The sequence below is a fragment of the Eulemur rufifrons genome, chromosome 18 (genome assembly GCF_041146395.1).
Source record: "Eulemur rufifrons isolate Redbay chromosome 18, OSU_ERuf_1, whole genome shotgun sequence".
Lineage (NCBI taxonomy): Eukaryota > Metazoa > Chordata > Mammalia > Primates > Lemuridae > Eulemur > Eulemur rufifrons.
In genome coordinates, this window is record NC_091000.1 from 33,082,004 (window position 1) to 33,094,967 (window position 12,964).

The 12,964-nt window shown below is 39.0% G+C and overlaps 1 pseudogene; it reads left to right on the top strand.

Moving 5' to 3' along the window:
- Window positions 1–502: 502 nt before the first annotated feature.
- On the top strand, window positions 503–7,767 carry LOC138398777 (uncharacterized; annotated as a pseudogene).
- Window positions 7,768–12,964: the final 5,197 nt, after the last annotated feature.

Below are 12,964 nucleotides of genomic sequence, written 5' to 3' on the forward strand. Positions count from 1 at the left end.
CAGGTATGGACAAGTTTGTAAGCACAAGGAAGTAAGATTTTTTTTTTTTTAATGGCAAACTACAAAGACATTCAACAGAGCTATTTCAGAAGATCATGAGTCTGTGTGGAAACAAGTACATGCCTTAAATGGTGAATGCTTTGAGGCAGTGGTAGCTCTGTGGGAGCTTGTCCATTTTTTTTCCATAAGATGACCAGAGCCTCCACTGAGCTGGTGGGTGGTCTGATGAACTCTGCTATAACTTGGAGTCTTTATTTTTCTCTGAGGCTTCTTAGGCTCAGAGAAGGAGATAGCCATTTAACAAAAGCACAGGCTCCAGTGAAACATGTGTTTAGAACAGTCTTCTGTGTATAAAGGCATCTCCCTATAAGACAACAATTATCCTGGATCCTTGGCACTTTGTTGGAGGGTGGGCTGAGGTTTGGCAGGTGACATAGACAACACTGATGATAGAAATCTCACATAAAGCAGAAAAACAGAGTTGATTTAAGGAGTTTAATGAATGTCCAGCCAGGAGAAGCCAACATACAGGGCAGAAGATGGAGACTTCCCATCAACTTCTCAGCATGTCACCCATACTCAATGGTCTACCAACAAGAAGCAGCAGGTGGCAGTGTCCCCAAACATCAAGGAGGAGTCGACAGGTGGGGAACTGGACCAGCTGGAGCAGAATATATATATTATCAGAAGCAGTCTGATAGTATTAGCAACTAGCATCAACCAAGGAATATTTATGTACCAGGCTCGACTTAAAGTACTTAAATGAATTCACTCAACCTCACAACAACTGTATTTAATAGATACTGTCAATATCCCAGGCATACCTTAGCCTCTGGGTCTTTGCACCTGCAGTTTCCTCTGATAGGAACACCATTCCCCAGTTACATGCATAGCTCACTCCTCACTGCATTCTGACCTCTGGTCTAATGTCATCTCTTCATCGAAGACTGTTCTGATCACTATCTAAAATACTCCACATCACTCTTTATTCCTTCACCATGCTTTATTTTTCTGCATAGCTCTTATCTCCCTGGTGATATATATTTACCTGTACATTATCTATATCTGTTCTAGAACTGACATTGCACAGTGGCAGAGAACTTATCTGGTTTGTTTATGGTTATATTCTAGCTCCCAAAATAGTACCCTTCCCAGAGAAGTTGTGCAATAAATGGCTGTTGAATGATGAAGCATCAATTTATAAGGAAGAAACTGAGTTACAGAGAGTTTAATCAAGTTGCTCAAAGTCTCAGGGTCATGCATGCAGAATCAGACTTGCAGCCCAGTCAGTGTGGCTGCTGCACCCCAGCTCTTGATGGCTACTCTATGCTGACTCATGAGTACTTCCTTAGATCAGCTTAAGGACGCAGCACAGTCTTCAGTCCTGAGAGACACAGATCAGCTGTGAGCAGGATAGCAGCACATGGAACACTGCTCTCAAGGAACACTTGGGCTCTGTCTTCCAGCCTGGGCCACCATACTTGCTGCTGGGAGGCCCTGGGGCTCCTGGCTAGAGGGCAGGCCCCATCTCTTTCTCTCTTGCCGAGCACGAGAGCAGGTAGGTGGGCTCAGCCCCTCTGAAACCCTAGATACAAGTGATACCCCTACTAAGAAGAAAGGATGGCAGGGCCTCTGTTTGCCAGTGCATTTCTGGGCGCTGGCCTGGGGTTTTGGAATGCTCTGCTTAAAATACTCAGACCCCAGTCCTATCGGCCACACTCAGAGCAGCCGCAGTAGAGGGCGCTACTGAGCCTCAGGCTACAGTGGGCCTTTGAAGTTCTGCTGAAGGCTGGGCTTCACCTTTATCTCCAGTGGACTACCTAGAAAAGCAAGAGTCTGTGGGCCTGTGGTTTCAAGCTCTGGGTGTGTGTGTGTGTCACAGGTGTGGAAAAGGTTCCAGAAGAAACAAATCAGTCAGTGACACTGGCAGTTAAGCAACTCTGGGCACACCCAGCCACTGTCATAGGCATGGTCTGAAAGGTAGGAAAGAGACTAAAAGACTAATGTTCAAACAACTCTTCCATTTAGGTGGGTAACCAGTGGGCTGAGACCTAAGGTTTGGATAAGAGACAAGAGGAAGGCAGAGAAACTCCACAGATTGTGGTTTGTATGATCAAAGGAAGGTGCCAAAGCTCATGCTTAAATTGAAAAACAGGTAGACTGCAGTGGCGGGGTAAAGGGCATGATTGGGGCCGAGCAACAGCAGAGAAATCAGGTATTCAGGGTCAGGTATTCTAGGCCAGAGCAAGAACACTCAGAACACAGGGAAGAAGCAGAGACTAGAGAGACTCCCTGAGCTATGTGGTGTTGTCATCATCCCCATGAGAGCACCCCGTTGGCCATGGCCATCCATGGGGAAAGTCACTGAAGAGGCAGAGTCAGCTTGAGTGATACTGAATTATGGAGAGTGGGTTCTAATAAACTTAGGTAAAAAAAGGATAAATAAAGTGAGTATTTCTCTTTTTATATCCCCCAAACTCAAAAGATTTTGCAGTTGCTATGCTTCATGGATCACTACATTCCTTCATTTATTCAACAACTGTTTATTCAGAGCCTACTGTGCCAGACGCTGAAGTAATTTCTGGCTGAGGCAAACCTATCAAGCCACAGTGGTCTTTTTGTTTCTTATGTAACTCTTTCAAGAGAAAAAATTCTCTTGTCAAATATTCACACTCGTATTATCCCATTTGATGCAGACATATGTCTTCTAATATTTCACATTTCTAAAAATAGAGAATGATGCTTTTGATTTGCGAGAAACACAGCAAAAAAAAAGTTTGAAAAAAGTTAATGTGAAACTGATGTTTTTATACTAAAGAGGCAGTAACTTTTTGCTGAAATGTTGCCTACAAGTCCATCCATCCTATCTAGAGCTACTGATGAGTGTATTTCCTAAAAGACCACTATTCTAATCTCACTCAAAGCACTCTTCAGGTTTGTAGCCTGGCTTCCCTGAAACCTTTTTTAGAGCTTTTTCTCTTTGTGTTGTTTGCTCTTTTGAATCTCTTATCATAACTCTTCTGAAGGGCCCCCCATTCATAACACTCTAACAAATGTTGATTCTCCATTCATCACATGTCAGCGTGGCTTCATACTCAAAGGGCAGGATCTTTCAAATAAAAGAAGAAAGTGCTAATTGCTCACATTGGGGAGGCCTATTAGTAGACTTACCCATATTTACTGAGCACCTACTTAGGACTGTAAGTAAGACCTTGAAATATAACTTTAAGTTTCGGTGGCGGCAGTCAGTCATTCCAGGTGATTTGTCTCAAGAAATTCATCTAAAAAGAATCAGGCACCTGAATCAAGCCTAGAAAAAAACAAAGGCCAACAGAACAATTGGGAACTCCAGTTCTGTGCCATTTAGAGAGGCTCAAAAGTGGCCACTGGATATCTGCTAGACCAAGAAGGACAGAGCAAGGTTGATGCCACTAATGTGTACCACCCGCAACCATTTATTAGATATTCAACAAAGGGCCACATGAACTCAGGCATTCAGTTGAAGCATATTAATACAGATAATGATAAATATGTGGAACTTATTTTCCCTAGCATTTTCTACCTAGTACACTTCTCGAATGTACTAAATAATAACAAGAGTAGTCTGAAAGAGTATGTTTTATAAACAAACTAAATTTTTAAGAATATTACATGTGTTAAAACCTCACATTTTATAATAGAACACAAAGTTTGTTGGATTTCTAAAAGTATTAGAAGACAGTGTTGGCAAAATCCAGCATAAAATCCATTCTTCACTTCCAAACCACAGGCATTGACTATAATGCCAATGTACATATTAACACTGCCAGTAAACTTTTTTTTTAAATTTTGACCTTGGGCAGTAGTCATGGTTCCTAAAGTCTTTTTGACTGACCAAAAAAATCACTCTGGGCTCATGAGACTTCTGTTTTTCTAATATGCCAAACAACCAACCAAAATTAACATGCCTTTCAGAGATATCTTTTGAATGAACCAGATTGTTAATAATGAAACATAACTGTTTTATAAACAAAGAATATGATTGATTATAGGAAAGAGAAAAAACTGTGGATACATTAATGACATTTTTTTTTCCATTTGACAATAATGGGAAATTTCATTTAGGTTCCTGCTGAACAGAGTGAGTCTGGAAAAAGCAAAAGGAAGGATTAGGAGGATGTGTAAGACTAATGAAAATAGACGTCATTGCTTCAGGCCAACTTCTCTTGTTTTAGATCTGTATAAAGAGCCACCTCTACCTTGCCAGGTAAAATGCCTTTCAATAACAAGGCTCCAGGCTGGAGCCCATTCACTTTCAGCCCTGTGTTCTACCACCAAAAGGGGCTGTGTGACCCACTCCAACTTCAGGGCTTCCCCTGTGGTCATGTGAAGTCCAGCTAACCCCTTGGGCTTCTCTCCAACCACCCACTAGCAACTCTGAGCACCTCAGGGAGCTTCTGCCCTCATGTATCTGTTGAAAACAATAATTTCTTGAAAGAATCCATTTCACCTGGAAAGATCTGAATCTCTTATATTCCGCTTTAGTCCTCTGAGTTACTAAATCCTCGAGGAAACACAAATATTTTCTGACCCAGAAACATTCAGTCATAAGCAATTTGTCTTCTCATTTTGGTTTTTGCTGTTGCTGAGCTTCAGGCCCTGTTGTTTCATTTTGACATATATGTACTAAATATGTATACACACACACACACACACACACACACATATATATATATATATGCCAGGATTGCATTAAGTCTTTATAATAAGTGTATAATTTAATCTTATGTTTACAGAAACCCCTTTAGGTTTCATTACTCCAGTTTACAGGTGAGAAATCTGAGGTCCAAAATAAACAATGTAATTACCTAATGCCACAGAGCTTGGATGTAGCCCATTGATCACAGAACTCAGATTCTAAAGACTGTGTTGTTACTCTCTAACTTACACTACCCCCATCGGCCAAATCTGTACATGGAATGTGTTGACCTTTATTTTTCCTTACGATACTTACCACTGACATTATATAACTCTGCCACTTAGGGCCACGTGACCTTGAGCAAGGCATGTCCCCTGTTTGTGCATCATCTGTAAAATGGGAATCACGGTGGTACTCACCTTAAAAGAGGGTTCTATCAAAGGAGTTATATATGTAAAATAATGAAAACAATCTCTGGCTAATTGTAAACATTATATAAGCATTTAGCAGTAGTAGCAGGTATAGTAGTAAGAGTATATTTACTTGTTTGGGGGTTATTATCTGTCTCCTACACAAGAATGTAAGCTCCTTAAGAACAAGACTTTGTTTTGTTCACTACTACATTCTCATTGCAAGAAGAGTGCCTAGCACATAGTAAGGGCTTAATAATTATTTGTTGAGTGAATGAAGGAAGGAGGGAAGGAGTACATAAATGACTTCAAGCCTTCGTAATCCTTTTTCTGTGACTTTCGGGATTTAGCCACTAAAGTTCATGAGCGTGTGAACATAGTCTCCGATGTCGAAGCTGCACACACTGGTCCAGCACCCCCCATGTGCCCAGATACAGTGGGAACATCGCTTGTATTCTTTGCTGTGTCTCAGGCTGATGGGCTTTTCCCTGACTTCTTCCCACAGGCCTCATGGAGGGTCAAGTCATTCTCTACTCTATTCCCTTCAAGTTGTTATTTCCTCTCTTTCCCCTGAAAATGAGCCTGTCCTCAATTTCATTGCCATGAGGCCTCCTGCTGGTAGATGACACCAAATTAGTCTTTCAAACTAACATGCTATTCAAATTTTTTAACCTCCCTTCCTGTTCTAAAATTCTGTGACCACTGATCTCGTGTGACTGTGTAGTTACTTCACAATTTGCTCTGCATATGATATTAGTATATAAAACACGTGCTAATATTTACCCCCATCTGGTAACAGATGCCTACACCTCAAAGAGTAGCTTTAGTGTGGAACTCGAGTTTCAAAGGTGACCTCGTGGAAAAAAAAAAAGTGGTACCGCTAGAGCCTTGAGAAATCCCTTGTTCTATCACATGCTTTTGTTTCCCAGAAGTAGGGCTGGTGCTCTCTGGCACCTTCAATCAGCTTCTTCCTCTGACTTTATTAGAGACACAGGCTTCATCCCTGATGTGGTAAGTTTGGAATTTAACCTCCCTCCCTCCTACGAAAAGTTTCAGACTTTGTTGAGAGAGACCATCAGCGAGAGTAGAACAGAAAAAAGAGCAAAGAACAGAAGGAGAGGGCAAGACATCAGTGGAGTGTGTGGCAGCAGAAGAGAAATGACAGGTCAAAGGTAAACGGGAGAGAAAAAGGGAAACAAACAGGAAAAGGGGAGAAAACACAAGAGAAAAGCAGGGAGCAGAAGAATTAGCACAGCAAGAAAGTGGAAATGCAGAGGGTTCTACCTGACACCTGAGAAAGCCAAGCAGGGAAGGGCCAGCTCGGATAAGCAGACAGGATACAAAGGGATGAAGACGCGGAGTAGCCTTTGTCAGTTACGCAGGTAAGGAAGGATTGATGGCCTAAATAAAATACATATTGTCCATTTGTAATTCTCGTGGTTTAAGTTATTTATGATAAACCTAGGTTTCATTTAATCTTACTAAATTATACTTATAATCTTATTTATTACCTACAACCAGTTGTTCTCAATGTACCGTGTACAGAAGACACGTTATCAGGGGGTACAAGTAATATAGCTTCACTTTTAATCCATTATCATCCAATACATGAATTAACTTTACACTGTTGGAATCTTGCTGGTGGTGCCTGGCTGTTAAGTAGTATTCTTGATGATATAAGTATTGTGCCCATTTACAGAAAGGGAGGCAATTTTTTCCCAGAAAAGAACGTATGATTTAAATATTATACATCGGCCAAATTAGCCGTGAAAAAGGACAGGGCCCAGGTGGGGCTTGGGCAGCAGCCAATTCACATATACGCTTGCATCTCTCTCCATTCCTGCTGCCACGCCGTAGTCCAATCACCACCATCTCTCACTGGAACTGTTACAATAGTCTCTTAGCCCCTCTTCCCACCTCCACCTTCCATCTTGCCAGTTATTCACGACATCCAAAGTGAACTTTTAAAAATATCGCCCTCACTCAGCCTCCACGTAAACTTTTCAATGGTTTCCTGTTGCACGAAGGATAAATTCCCATAAGGACTTACACAGTCTTGCCCCCATGTATCTCATCTGTGTGTTCAACTGTGCTCACTTCAGTTTTCTCCTCAGATGTGCAAACTCTTTCCCACCCTGGGGCTTTCATGTTTGTTTTTCCCCAAGCCTGGAACACTCTTCCCCATTCTTCATCTGGCTAAGCAATACCCATCTTCCTGTCTCAGCATGAGTGCTGTTTTCCTCGGAGAAGCTTTCCCAATCCCCTAGCCTAGGCCAAGTCACCCTGTCACATGTTCTCACTGCATATTTTACTTCTATATATGCATCAATTCACACGATTACACTTTAATGTTTGCTCGTGTAATTGTTTGTGTGCTGTCTGTGACCCTACCCACCCCACTGGCTGTGAGTCCTATGAAGACAGGGGCCCTGTCCATCTCGCCCCTCACTCCTTCCCCAGTATCTGCCATGGGTCCTATCACATGACAAGCACTCCATATGTTGGATGAAGAGTAAATGAGATTCTCATTTCCAGCATCCTAGACTTGTTTATAAGCCCGAGGAGTCTGCCTCGGTGGAGCACATACAACGCTTTCTACACATTGATTTGCAGAGAGGAGAGATAGAAGCCCTTCTGCTCCCCAGGGATGTCATCATTCCGGCTGGGCTCGGTACTTGAGCATGGCTGGTGGGTCCGCCACAGAACAGCACTGCCTTTGTCCCCCAGGAAAGTAATGCAATGCTCAGGGTTTGAAACCTTTCCTCTGGCTGCTGTAAACTGAGAACGTGTCCCTTTCTGTTAAGATGGAATCCAGCTGAAGGGCAGAATGGGGTTAGGGTCATAGACAAGCATGAATAGCACCTTGTATAAAATAAAGGAGACAATTAGAACCTTTGGCTCTCTACTCACTTGACACGCTTTCTCCACAGCGAGTCTCCGAGTACCCTCTCCCGCTGTAGTTTAGGTGCAATTACAGTCCTCTTCAGATGAGCCACCTCTCCCTTATGCTTTATTCTGAAACAACAGAGTCTAAAATCTGTACTTCTTAGTACGATGACAGGCTGCTAACATCCCAGGATGACTGTCTCAAGGACTTTTGACCAAATATTGTCAGTGAGGTTGGACTGGTCTCTGACAGGGTCAAATTCAGTATAATGTAGCTTCCTCTTGTCTTCCTAGATGCCTAAATATTATTTTAAAGAATATTGACATGAGCCGACACACCGCACTTGGTTGTTTCTTTCTAGTGGTGATAGGGACTAGGGAAGACAATGTACTGTTAATTGTAACATAAGTGATCAGATATAATTCTCCACGATTTGGTAATTCTCTTCTGGCAGCCAAACCTGCTTGTACCTTTCCGAGTTCATGGCCACTGGTGGCATTGAACACTTAGGGACTTTCATAACAAAAGGGCACTATGTACACGATTATCTCTCCAAAGGGTAGATCAGTCCAGATCAATGTCATGTTTAATATTTAAAGGCACTTTACTGTCATTTGTATGTGTTTACTCAGTGGCCAACTGCAAAACCAATATGAATAAAAATGGAACTTGTGGGGCAAGAAAAACATATTGAGAATCATTGACTTGGACAGACCTAGTGGGAAGATTGTGCCTATTCAAACACCTGTCTTCCACCCTCCCACCATCTGTGCAATCACTTCACCCTTCATCCTCACGTCCCGCCCTCACAATTACCCTGTCAAGAGAGTGCAGCTCAGGTGGATTTAATGTGGGTTTAATATGGCCCATTGAGTTTACTGTTGATTTCCTTTAAGTAACCATTTCTGTTCTTGCTATAAATCCATGTCTATGTGTCTATGTTTAATTTGGATGAAGAGTCCATCTATGGCAAGAGCCAGTTTATACGTTTTATAAAGAGACTAGATCAGATAAACGGGATGGGCCTTCCAAAGCTGTAAGTAAAAACAGCAAAATGATGCATAATTCACAAGTTACAGTGAAATTAAAAGAGAAGGTTATATAAAGAAGATAAAACAGTAATTATAGTGTAAAAAGAGAAGTTAAGATTTTAATGTGTTGTTAAGTATTCTTTCATTCACATTCTCAATCTGAATCTAATAATTGTCTATATGTAGCTACAAAGGAAAGGGAAGGAGCTAATATGTAATCCAGATCTATTATATGTTATTGAGCATGATGCTAGAGAGTTTATATTCATTTTCTCATCTAATAAAACTACTCTTCAAGAGGAGTATTTTAAAGACAAAGAATCTGGGGTGAGAGAGTTTAAGTATCTTGGGATATAAGCCTAAGTCTATCTGATTCAAAAGTACGTTCTTTCCTCTAAATGGTCATATCATTAAACTGGTCTTAGTACATCAGTCTGGATGATTCAGTCCTCCTAAGGGTCTCACCTCATCCATGTGTAATATATTATGCTATATCTCCTATAAAAGACAAAAAATGATGGAAAAAATGGAAATCATAAGAAATTGTCCACCCAATTACCTAGATATGATATCATAACAGTTGGATAAATAATTGTTCTATTTCCATCTGTCCATTCATTTATCCAAGGCATATTCTTTGATTGCCAACTAGGTGCTAAGCACTGGGATAGACCTTTTGTATGGAATTATAAGCAAGATGGAAATGCTCTCTGTTCTCATGGAGCTAAGTATCTACAGAGGACAGTGCAATGCACATTGGCCTCCATAGCTTCTAAAATGATACATAGCCCAAAATTGCCTGTCTTAGAATGTAAGAAACCAAGTACAAATAGATGCTACTTCTTCGAAATAATGTATGAAATTTAAAGAAGGCAGCAGGATCAGTAATGTTTTGTATTTAGTTGGGCTTAAAATATTTATTTTATCAGATGTATTTCAACCATTATTTTTTCATAAATATGAGACAAGTTTTTAAAGGAAAAGTTTGGGGTTGATTTCCAGAATTTGTTAACATGCTGACACTCCAAGTACCTTTATATTTTGCAAGTATATTGAGGAAAGGCACAATTGGCCTTCAATGACAATGCACAGCAAGCACCTCAGTACTGAACCAAGAAATTCCTATTTAAATAGTAAGGTACGCAAAAACATTCAGCAGCATGCACAAGTTATAAGTCCTTCCCAAAGGAAAATTTTTCCCCTTCCCTGGTTCCTGAGCCAAGAGTAGAGAGTGGCGCTCACTCACTCCTCACCCTTAAACTTAGTAAGGTCAATCAACAAATTCATAAGCGATACATTGAGTGTGTCACATCAATTTCTTTGCTGTTTAGATGAAATGTGCTTTGAGTTGCTCTCAAATTAGACACTCATTATGCATAATTAGCCCCTTACATAGAACAGCTGCTGGCTTTTACAATGCTTTCAACCCAGAGCTGCCTGCGCCCATTGTTAGTGTTTGCTAGGAGCAAGCTTAATCATATCTGTGATAAGCAAATTTGTGATATATGCATCATTTGATGCGATGATCCAATATAGAAAAGAATTATCTAGAGAAAAGAATGGTATGTTTATCTTCACCTAGAAAAGTTAACTCTGAAGCAATTATATGAAAAGGCATTAGACTACTGTGCTAGAAAATTATTTTAATTTTTTAAAAATTAAAAAATTGGTCTGGATTTAATGCTAAATATTATTTTGTGATTGTTTATGAAAAAGAGGAAGTAGTGTGTTTCCCAGAAAGGCCTCATGGATAAACCAGGAATCAGGGAATCTTGGACTTAACTCTGATTTTCAAACTTTGCTAACACTTATCCTCTACTTTTGCCATCTGTAAACTTAGAAAATCATCAACAAGCATATATGTGCAACATTTTGAGAACTTTAAGGTGGAAATTGTTACCACAGATATTCAAAATGTAATTCTCGGCATATAGTTCTAAATTTAAATACCAAAATGGTTTGTATCTGCCACAAAATCAGAGAGCTTGCAGTGGATTTTGTTAGTGGGGTTTCTATATTTTGAGAAATTGGAAAGACCTGGGGGAAATTTAATATAATCATTGCAAACAGTATTTGGCTTGCAAATACCTTTTACTGTTGAATGTATGTATTTTTTATTCACTCTATTGGAGACACACTATATATCGACAATCACTGTTTTACAAATAAGATAACTGAGGAAAGAGAAAGCTGCAAAGTCACAGTTAGATAAGGAGATATTGCCACAGTTCTCTAGTTTATATATTTTACTCCTAATCCCACCTAGATAAACAGAGATGTAGAAATTTAATATATCCTATTTTACACTGTAAAGGTCTAAAATAAAAGCTGTGTCATGAGTACAATTATCCTTTTTCAAATTATAGAGGTAAAATTTGGCTAAGGAGATATATTCAAATTTTCATTGTCAGTGTACAATATTTCTGGACTATTCTAAATACCATTTATGACATTGCAGTGATGTGTTTTAGAATGATACACTTTGAAGAACTGTTTTGGAAATTAGAGCTTATCTATCTATCCATATATACATATCTATATATGTGTGTGGTTATATACACACACAAAAACACACTAAACAGAGTTCAACAAATGTTTGCTGTTGATACACATTATGTTTTCCTTAATGGGTCCATTTTTGGAAGTTTGAATATACAGGACTGATAGTTGGTGTACAAGCAATTATTAATGGCTGGCATCCTTACTGATATATCCATCACGGATTCACTCTGGTTAATGCTTATATTGGTTATTAAATATTTTGATTATATTCTAGGTACATATATTTTAATGTATTCTATAGGATGCCTTATAAACCATTGTCAATAAAGACTATGAGCTAACAATTAAATAACAATTGCAAGGAAAGTGAAGATAGTATTTATTTGTGGAAACTCATTTCCAGCACATCACCAAGAGATAAAGTTGGTAAACAGGAGGAAAAAACAGAAATACTGTTAGGCTCAGGTTAAATAAGGAACCATGTTGTGAAGCAAATCGACACAAGTTGTGTCCATATAATTGTAACAGTGGCTGAGAACTGTTTGAGACGATGAAATTTTCACCCTGTAGTAAGAGAATTCTTCACTTAACTCGTTTTAAGAAATCCTCATTTGATGAGAATATTTTTTAACACTTTTGGACTGGATGGCTGAGATCTCTCTCTCTTTTACTCCCCACATGGATCAGAAAGAAAAAGGAAGTGACTGGCTATATAATACAATTAAAAAAAAAAAAAAAAACCCAAAACACTAGTTTCCACAAATGCTTTAAAAATAAGAATTTAAAAAGTTAAATATTCTAAATTTTCACCTTTTGTGACTTTGGAGGATAAATTTTTCTATATCACTTTTACGTACATTGCCTTTTATTCTATTAATATTTCAGTGGTGTTGACACAGCTGAGCTGGGATAAAAAATAATTTGGCCTTCATTTATTTTGGGAGAAAATCATTAACAATTATTTTCTTTATAAATAGCATTTAATTGAATTCAACTTGTTCTCAGCATTACTGCTTGATTTGAACCTGTTTTTTTCAAGTTAATTTGATTGAGTAGATTCACTTTATATTTAAGATTCTTTTTTTCTTCACTGTCTTCCATAAAGCAGAACTCTGTAAAATTGAATAATAAAATAATCATAAAAGATCATTCTTGCCTATTGTTCACTTATGGAAAAAGCAATACCATTCATCATGAAAGAAATCAAAATAATTTTTAGGATATGGTTAGCTAAGGTTATTCCACAACCATAGGTCTTAGTTGTCTTACAAGCATCACCTTTACAGGTAATTTCCTTGTGACTTATTCCATTTATAGAAATGTAGGAGCCCTCGTCTCTATTTTTTATATATATATATATAAAGAAAATTTTCCATTGAATATTTCTTGTTCTAATCTATGCAACATAGGAAATTTTAGCTGACAACAACTCTGTAAATGCACTTTAGTGACTGGG